Below are 10230 nucleotides of genomic sequence, written 5' to 3' on the forward strand. Positions count from 1 at the left end.
TGCTGCAGCCTTCAAAATCGCTGGGCTTCACTGAAAAAGATGATAGCAAGCCAAGCCCTGGCAAACCGGTGCCTTTCCAGCCCCTACGAACCTCTCCTTGTATGGGCAAGGGCATCACATGCTCCCACTGGGCACGTTTTTGATGGAAAAGGGCTCCACTCAGGAAAGGACAGGCAAAGAATATTTAGCACACTCCTCTGAGTCCCAGACACCTTCTGGCGTTTCTGTGAGAATCTCAGCTCGCAATTATGGTTGAGGGCTCAGCACTTCTGTCAGAGCCAAAACGAGACCCAAAGGGTGACAGAACAAAAAAACCAAGCAGATCCTGGCAGCTATAGCAGACAGCGCTGGGGAGGTGGACCAGCCATTCCAAACACAGTAATTCTTCCTTCTGAACCAATTTCACGCTGCTCTAACAGGCAGAGGGAAGAGTCAGGACTTTCCTGCATTTCAAAGCTAGAGGGGCCATGACTTCACCCAGTCTGACATCCTGTAGAGGCTGGAGCAGCAAGCCTCAATCAGGGCCTGCCCCCTCTCTTCCCCCCAGCTCTGAAATACAGCACATCCTTTAGAAAGGGATTCTGGCCCTGATCTGGTAAGACTCCAGCTAACAGGAAGTTCACCCTGCCAGCTGGATGACACCTCACCCCACTCCCCTCCCCAACCCCGTTTTGCCTCCTGCTACCTCCCAGCCTCCAGGTTTTACCCTGCCTGCCAGAAGAGGACTTAGGCAGGTACCTGGGGCCAAGGGACTGGTCATACTGGCTCTCAGGAAAGGCTTCTCCTGGAAAGCCTTCCCCTAGCATTCTTGTGCGCCAATGGAGGCAGCACGCCCTGGAGGGCTGAACCCTGGGCTTGAAGCCTGGAGACATGGGATGCGTTGTCAGTTTGGGCACTGCCTTGGAGAGTGACCTGGGGTAAGTACCTCTCTGCTCTCTATCAGCATCCCCCTTACCCACCCACCATCTTTTTAAGTGGGCCAAGACCCAGAAGTGTCCCAGGGTCCATGGTTCTCATTCTTACCTTGTTTTCATCCAGGGACCTTCCCGCTGCCATGGCAATGGATGCTACAGAAACCCTTTGGTTCCCTGAAGCCTGCCCCTGGCTATGCTCACCTGGTCTGCCATCCCATAAAAGCCTTTTCAAGAAACCTTGAAACTAAGGGGGCTGCTGCCTCCACCAGAGCTCCATGGATTGGTTTGGGTGGCTGAAGAACAGAACAGGTATGCCTATGAGCCACATGACAGCCCTACAGGGGTCCACAGACAGCTAAGGCAGCAAGTGGGCGGAAGGTTGATCCAAATTTGGATTGTCCTGGATGACTATAGCCCCCATAACTCCCAGCTAGTTCCAGGCACAGCACAGGATGAGTCCAGCCAGGGTTTCCAGAGTCCATGGTGCTCAGTCATGCACCTTCTTCAGCTGAGGTGGGAGCAGAGACAGCCTAATCCAGAACAGGTATGCAGCCAATCTCTACTTCTGTTAGCATCCTCTGTGCTTGGGGAAAGGATAATCTGCTGTCCCCTAGCCACCCAGCAATCACCCTCCACGTACTCAAATGCAGCTCCCTCCATGAAGTGACGAAGCAAACAGTTCTTTGACAGGGTTAGCAAAGTGACCCAGTACTTTACCACATGGATTTCCAAGAGGAACCAGCCATAGCAGTATGTGCAGGGGGTGTGGGGAAGAGGGGAAAGGGTCTCCTGAGCCCAGGGCAGAGCAGCCAGTAGGTGCAAGGGGCAGGGGAGGGCAGGGGATTGGCACTGTGTATTCCTGTCTCTGAGCAATGAAGGTGAAGCAGCAGCTCCAAGAGCCATTGTAGCATGTCAAGGAAACCCAGGTCTACCTGCAAGCACTGACATTATCTCAGTGTTTCTTACTCATGTAGCTATAGGAAAAAAAAATAGCTGCCACAAGGAAGAAACCGGCCACGGAGATCTGTGCTCCCTGACAAATTCACCAGCTGTTGACCTGAGTCCTGTCCACACACTAAACCTTCTTACTCAGACCTGTTGTCCCACAGGGCTTTGCAGGGCACAGCTAACACCAACACAACTCATCAGCTGCTTGGTACAGTGGAGGCACCTTTCCACAATTGCTCAACATGCCCACGAAGGACAAGGGAGTTCTCCCCTAAGCTGCTGGGGAGAAATGCCTAGCGCAGCTCAGACTAATACAGTGCCAGGTAGCACGGGACGCATTGCAACCAGGCATTCTGGGAATTACACCCGAGCATGTGTAGTCACGGCAGACCAGCAGCTCAAGGGTTACTTCACAATGCAGTTGTTCTCTTTTGAGCGAGGCTGAGTCAAGTTAATTCTGCCACCTCCAGATGCAGTTTAAAATGCAAATATGTCCCAGAGATGTGGCTCTGTCATCCCCAAGTGCTTTGCAACCATGGCTGCAGCTTTGCTGTGAAGTTGTTAGCAGTGAGATGTGACCACCTCTGGGGTGGAGTACAACAGCTGTTTAAGCACAGAGCAACACCACAGAAGGAAAAGAAGAAGGAACAGAGGCAAGCAATTGAAAAGGATGCTCCAATTAGAACAGCAGGGAAGGTTATTTAGCAACTGACTGAGAGCTGCCTGCCATGGTAACAAAATGCTGTCTGTCAATATTAAGATCTACTGCATTAGCAAGCCAAGGGGTAGGAGGACTTGAGGAGGGAGAATAGCATTATCTGGGATTATGCCCATTGTGTATGAGAAGCAACAAGAGAGCCTGAGGGACTGTATTCACACCTCAGTGGGGCCTCAGTGAGTCCCAGCACCTGCAAACAGTGCCACACATTAAAAGATTACCCATGCATTAGGCTGCTGAACAAACACAATGGGAGAAGGGGGAACTGAGGCACAGACTGGAAAGGGACTCACCCCAGGCCACTGACAGGGCAGAGCTGAAGGAAAGCCTGGATCTGCAACCTTTGGAGTCTAGTGCCCCATCCTCTCATCTAGACTGTCACCTGCAACACAGGTCCAGAAAAGCCTTCACTGGTACAGCCTACCATAACCTGAGACATGTCCCATTTAAGTGCCAACCTCCTTAGTATGTGCTATATGGCCCCATCTCAGTCCTTGGGAGCTCTACGGGGAAGCTGTTTGGCAGGGAAACAGTTAACATAGTTAGCATACAGTGGGTCAGGAGGCGGCTTTGAACTCAAAGAGCAGCAGCCGCCTTCTGAAAACAAGTTTGATAAAAGTGTTATTCAGAAGCGAGTTCTGCTGGCCTGTCAGATTGTCTGCGTGCCTCAGCTTTGCACTCAGCACCCGCCGCTCAGGCCACTGCCCTGCAGGGTCTGGCTTAAAGCCCCTTAATAAAGGAGGAGGGTAGGGGCCTGATTTACAAGCAGTGCTGGGCATCTGACCTCTCAAGAAAAATACATCCACAGTGCAGTGCAATCCACATCTGGCCCAGGCCAGAGCATCCCCATTTCTTCCTCCCATGTCAGCCTATCTTGCTGTGGAGAACAGAAGAAGCAAACACAGACAGACAGCATCTGTTTGCCAGGCACACTGGCCCTGCCTGGAGACAGGTGCAGTTGCCTGCAAGGTACATTTGAGGCTTTGAACGTTTGTTCACCAGAGCTCCCCAAGGGATGATGAGGTCAAACGGTCATAAACTACTACAAGACCGTTTCAGGCTGGACATAAGGAAGAATTTCTTTACTGTCTGAGCCCCCAAGGTCTGGAACAGCCTGCCATGGGAGGTGGTTCAAGCACCTACACTGAACACCTTCAAGACACATTTGGATGCTTATCTTGCTGGGATCCTATGACCCCAGCTGACTTTCTGCCCTTTGGGCAGGGGACTGGACTCGATGATCTTCTGAGGTCCCTTCCAGCCCTAATGTCTATGAAATTTTTCTATTAAATTTATTGAGACCTCACTTGCAGTGGCTGTGTTTATTGGGTTTGCCCACAGAGAATGGGGCATAGTGTAGCTACATGAGGGTTGGAGCCCTCTTTCAACCAAGGGGCTGGGGCGAGATGTCTTATCCAGTCTCTGGCTCTATGATGCCCAGGTGCCAGTGGTGGAAGCACTGCAAGAGGACTCCACGCACTCAAGACTTTGCACTGCTCTGATCAGGGAGGGGACATTAGGCAGTGCCAGAGCTAGCCTAGACTTTTCAACATCATCCTCTGCAACAGGACTAGCTTCACTGAGGGAAAGAATACAGTGCCCACTGCCAAGTCCAGGCTAGCCACAGGTAGCCAGGCACTTAAAAGCCCCTGGGGAGCAAGACAGGTTCCTCAGCCGACCTGTGTCAGTAGCACAAAATCAGGATGCTTGCTCTCCCACCATTCCCCATTGCTACTGGGAGGCCAGATACCTAAATGGGCTAGAAGGCTGTGTTCCCCTGTGTCTGGAAAGGGTATTCCAGGGCACAGCAGGCAGACAGTGCATTGCAGGGCAGGACTCCCAGATGCCAACTAGGCGCCTGTCAGCAGCACAAACTTTCCTTGCAGAAAAGAGCTCAGTTGGAAAAACCCAACCAGAGCATAAGACCATCAACCCAGAGTGCACAGTCGGCCGGGCCACTCACACAGGCGCAGTGCAAAACCCTGAACAAGGAAGCAGAGTTCTGAGCACCTGGACTTGCTTCTTGGAAAGCAAGGAAGTCACAAACCCTAAGCCTGGGATTCCAGCCAGGCCTGCAGTAAATCAAGCGGGGCTGGAAATTAACAGAAACCAGAGAGCATTCAAACCAAAGCTAGTTCAGAGGCTGGCCTTGCAACGCACCTCTCCATGGTTGAATGAGTTGCCAGCATTCTCTGCTGCCTGCAGGTGCAGGGGCCTACCAGATTTCACACCCAGTGCTAAATTATGACAGGCATATGCTGCCAGAGAGTGGGTACAGGCCAAACAAAACTGGAGAGCAGAACAAGTCTGCTTGAAGGGGGAAGCTAACTTCAGGGCTGCCCATCCCCTTCTCCCCCCGGCTGGGCTGAGATATGGGTTTCTCCTTATAGATGTGAGGGGATTTGTGGCATAGCAGCCTTCGTAGCTCACCTGCAAATGCCACCTATGACGCCCACCCCTGGTCAGACCCTGCTGTCCCACTGGGATGTTCTAATCCCACTCGGCATGAGAGGATTAGGGATCTCAATACCACAGCTCCTGGAGGCCGGACAGAGAAGCTGTGAGATTCCAGCAACAGAGCTATCTGCTCCCAGCTCCAGCCCCAACCCCAACCCCTGAACATGGAGCAATCAAACACCCAGCAAGTACCTTTATCCTTTTATTCCACCCTGCCTTGGTCCCCTCCCCACTCCCACAGCAGGCACGTGGCAGGTAAAAGCCTCCAGACTTCTCTCTGCTATTTCCTCAATAATCAGATTAGATAAACACTAACACCAGGCTGCAACCTCAAAAGGACCTGAAGCTGAGAAATGCAGCTGAGTCCAGGAAGAACCACAGGAACTCCTGCCTGGGTCTGGCAGCCTTCCTCCCCCCACCTAATCAAAGGACAGCTCTTTCAAGATGCAGCGAAAGAGATTTCTGCCTCTTCCTACCCCATCTGAAAACTGTGTCAGGGATGGCTCCTGGCATGTAGTGGAATTGATCACTGTTCTTTTGAATAGTTTGGGAGCTCTCTAATGGGGATCATCATGTTCTGGTTAAACCAGGGATGTATTGAAACAGCCAGGGCTAACTTGGCCATCATGCCCGTGCAGCTAATGCAGTTCTTCAGTTTCCACTATGCCTGCTAGGTTGCTGTGTTGTTGTCATGTACAACAGCTTCCCAGGAATCTATTAAAAGCGAAAGTTGGCTCTCAGGACCACTTAGGTTGTATTTACTACTCTGTCACTGACTTTGGACATATCACTTTCATTTGCCTGGTTCCTTGGCTCCTCGGTCCACGATGATGGCAAGGAGCTAACACAGTATCGTCACATAAATCCCTATAAGCAACAAGAAACCCTGGGGACTGTATTTATGCTTCAGTGGGCCCCAGCACCTGCAAACAGTGCCACACATTAAGATTTCTCCCAAGGGATCTTCTCTGACAAGGGATTTCTCCCAGTCTTTCAGGTAAGACCTGTAATAGTTCAGTCCAAAACCACCTAGGAATCAAGTTGAGTGGCACAGAGCCAGCTCATTATTACTGGGCCCATTATTAAAGGTGGAATACTTTTGGAACTGGCCAATACAAACCCAACCAAAAATGTTCCAAGATCCCAAAATGCCCATGGGAGGCAGGTGCCCAACTCTCCTTTGATATTCACAGCCCATGCTGTGCTGGTTATAGCTACCAGTCCTGAGCATTGTGGAGCCTGGAGCCTGCAGCTTTGGTGGATGACACAGGCTCACCTTCAGCCAGAGAAGCACTTTCATGTCAGCATCTGCAAGCATCAAAGCCTAGTACTTAACAGAGTGGGACACCCTCAACAGTGAAGGAGGGGGTTCCCGGTGCTGTCCAGAGCAGGGCTGGGCATGCTGTTCCCACACTATCACACTGATACTGGGCACCTGGTTGCATCCAGGACCTGAAGACGATCAGAGGCAGGGGAACAGAGGTAGCATCAGAGCCATCCCTGGAAGGGGGCAAATCGGGGCAACCACATTGGGCCCCCTGGACAGTGTCATATAGGCCCTGTGGAGGGTGCCACCACTCTGCGTGGCTGCCATGCGCTGCTGGCTTCTTGCTCCAGCCGCTCGCCCTTCCCCCCGAGGCTGATATGCCCCAGGCCCCACACACCCTTAGGGATGGCTCTGGATATCATGCTGTTTCTGTGGCCATGGCAGTGCCTAGCACCAGGCAGATGGAGAGGCAAGGCAACCCTAGCTCTGGAGCCATCTTCCAGTCAGTGGCATAGGCCCAGGCACTCTTGTTCCCTACGTTCACCTAGAAGGATAGGAAGAGAATAAAGACTGAAAAAAGCCAACACTGGCACTTGCTGCAGGACTTCAGGCAACAGGATGAGACATCACCAGACATGTCCAAGAACTGTCTGCCCTTACAGCTGGGGCTGATGCAACTGTCTCCCTGAGGAGAGAAAGAGGTACCCTGTTAAAGGATGCTGTAGCCCTCTCAGAAGAGCTGACTGCACCCAAACTGGACAGTATCCCCATCTCCACCACTAGCACTCTCACCAGAGCCACTGAGCAGGGCTAATGTAAAACAATGCTTGGGGCTGGTCCTGTTACCCAGCCCTTCTTCAATGTCACTGGAAGAGGGCACCAGGTTCTCTTAGGCACTTACAGTAGCCTCCAGGCCACGATATTTTCATTATAAATAGGCATCACAGCCACCTGAGTTACAGAAGTGCCCTAAGATCATCTGAGACCAGTGTCCGATTGCACAGATGTAGGATATGACACATAATCAACCACCTAAACAAAGTGTAAGAGGGGAAACAACATGCACAAAGTCACTCAGCAGGGCAGCCAGAAAGCTGGAACTCTGCCTAGGTCTCCTGGCTCTAATCAAGTGTCCTGCTCACTAGATCCAGCTACCTCTAAGGCACCCATGCATTACTTGTTGCATGCCACAGAGCAACCTAAGCTAACTGGTAGGGACCAAAGCCACACAGGGTGGCAGGGGATCCCAAAACTTGTATGCTCTACATGCCAATTGTGTGTGGAGATGGTGCAGAGTTGTGCCAGCAGTGAACTAATCTACAGGTCCCAGGGGCAGTAAAGGAGTTTCCCATAGAGAGGCTGGCCTTTAGGCATGGCTGGTATTTTTTGTGAGATGGTTGTTAACAGGGTCAGGGTGAGCTCAAGGGATTCATCCAGCACAAGAATGCTGAGGCCTCAGGGAGGGACTGGTGTGACCAGCTGGGGATCTTGCATCTGTGTCTCCCAGCTGTGGAAGCTAACTCATTGCTACAGCTGGGCTAGAAAAAAATATGTGCCCGGGCACGTCTCAGGGCACTAAAGAGCCCAAGCCCAAGCCCCAGCCCCAGCTCCAGCCCACACCTGTGTAGAACTGCACAAAACTACAGTGCTGCTGTTAGGCTCAGCAGCTCAAGGGGCTGGTACCCAATCCAGCCTTCCTAGGGACTCATACTAAGTGCCCCAGAACCAGGAGAAGGTGCCAGCTCCTTGTTGGCCACTTCTGTCTGGACAAGTCACTCAAGATCACGAGAATGTATGCACAGTTCCATGGGGGTAATGGGAGCTGGGTAGGGACCCACGGGGTATATGGGCAGAGACAGAAAATGGGCCCAGCACAGCGGAGGAGAGCAGGAGCAGGCCCAGCCCTGGGCTCTCCCGCCCACAGGAAGGAATGGGAGAGTGTCCTATCCAGTCAGCCTCCTCACATTCCTGCACAGGAAACTCTGAACAAGGCAGTGTTGAAGGTACTTTCCCATGGCTCTCCACGGGCTGGGAGGAAGGGGAGGGGAGAGGTAGCAAGCATGTGGGAAAGCAGCTGGCTGCAGCCCAGGCAGGAAGCAGGGGGTCTGGAATGAGAGGGGGAGCAGGAGCTGGAGGCTGCCAGCTCTGTGGCCCGCCCTCCTGCTTGGCAAGTGCCAGGTAACTTGGGGACTCAGCTCATGCTGTGGGTGCAGACACACATCAAGCACTTGCAAGGGAAAAACTAGCTTGGAGCCATCTGTGGAAAGGCTTGCAGGAGGAAGCCCTAGCCAAAAGGCAGAGCTAGGCTGGGAGGGAAGGCTACTCAGTCCCCAGGCAGATAGATTGGGCTCTGACTACAAACAAAACCTCTAGTAGCACCCAGCCCTACAGCAGCGGGGCCGAGAAAAAAAAAATCCCACAAATCCCTCTCCCTCTTGCCTCCTCCTCCCTCCAAGAGGCACACAGGGCCAAGCCTGGCCCAGATTTCTTGCCAAGATCAGCCCCCCTAAAACACCAGGGAGGCTCAGGGCAAGAGCTGCCAGTCCCTTCCTACAAACACAGCTCCTGTTGCACATGCCGAGTCCTGCTGGAAACTCCAGCCCCAGTGACAACTCCACCACCATATGATTTCCTCGGCCCAGTGACAGTCTCCAGTATGGGCAGGATCGGACTCTGCCTGTGGGGTAGACTGGCCCATCTGACTGATGGCACCCGAGTCAGCTGACTCTCCCACAGCCCTATCTGCTCTGTAGTGTAATGGGGGAAAAAATCAGGAAACCCTTAGCTTAACTCTTGGAGTTTCTAGGAGACTGAAATGTGCCGCAGGAGCTAACTGGTAGGAGACAGGTGCCCACTCCAGGTCCTGGGAAAACAGAGGATGGCTGAAACATGGAGGCTGCCACCATGACTTGAGCTCCAACACATGGGGCACAGCCAGCAGCTGGCTGCAAGATTCCAGCTGCCACAAAGCTAACCTGCATTTGGCTACAGTGCAACAGCAATGCCTCAGTCCTGGCCAGCACACCGGGGCAGGCTCAGCTCCATCACATGGGGCACTGCCTAGTTGTACAACACTACAGCCCAACAGGCCCAGGCACCAGAAACCACCAAGTCAAGAACCCACCCTGAGCAAGACAGTGTGTAGGAACCACAGGCTTCGGCCAGACCATGGCATGTCCAAGTTGCCCGGGATCGGATGTCAGTAAGCTAGAACCCAGTTGTACGAGGAGCCTCCCAGTGACAGTGCAGATGATGCCAGGGAAGCAGTGCTCCTGGATGGGAGACAGCAGGGGATCCCAGCCTCTGCCCATCTGATGCACAATGCTCAGATCCCAGTGGGGAATCTAGGGAGTGTCCGACATGCATCTCCATGGAACTTATGCTGGGGAGGAATGAGCTGCCCTGTTCCAAGGCCCTGATATACTCCAAGCAGTTAGCATCTCTAAGCTGGGGCCTGCAGCAACTGAGCCTCTCCCCACACGTCTCACTGCCCAAAAAACCACTGATAACTCTAAAGCCACATCTAGCTGATGCTGTAGCTGACCTAATCTTCAAGCTCTAGGCCCAGGATGAGTTTTGCCACCAGGTAGTCTGCACCTCAGGCTCCCTCCAAAACTACTGGGAGCAGAGGTAAAAGTCCACAGGCCCCCCCAGAAGGGCACTGTCCCCAAGAGCACAGCTGCCCCCTTCAACGCTACCATGGCACAAGAGGGGCAAGAGAGCTCCTGGCAGGAGACGCGCACAGAAACAGAGCCCAGCCTGCGGATGCCACGCAGCGTGGGGGCACCCAGGGTTGTGGCAGCCAGCTCTGTTGCCAGGTTAGGGCTTCCCAGGACGTCATCAGCGGCAGGAGATGCAAGTGCCCCACCAGCCCCGTCCTGGCCGCCGCCCGCCCAGCGCCCCAGGCCCGCGGCTTCCACACGGCG

General features: G+C 53.2%; 1 protein-coding gene across 8 annotated transcripts in view; it reads right to left on the bottom strand.

The window, feature by feature from the left end:
- The window catches only part of PLEKHG3 (pleckstrin homology and RhoGEF domain containing G3), a 34385-nt gene that overhangs the window by 23885 nt on the left and 270 nt on the right, over nt 1-10230 (bottom strand). The gene's annotated exons all lie outside the window — the stretch shown is intronic.

The sequence above is a fragment of the Crocodylus porosus genome, unplaced genomic scaffold (genome assembly GCF_001723895.1).
Source record: "Crocodylus porosus isolate Cpor-Errol unplaced genomic scaffold, CroPor_comp1, whole genome shotgun sequence".
Classification (NCBI taxonomy): domain Eukaryota; kingdom Metazoa; phylum Chordata; order Crocodylia; family Crocodylidae; genus Crocodylus; species Crocodylus porosus.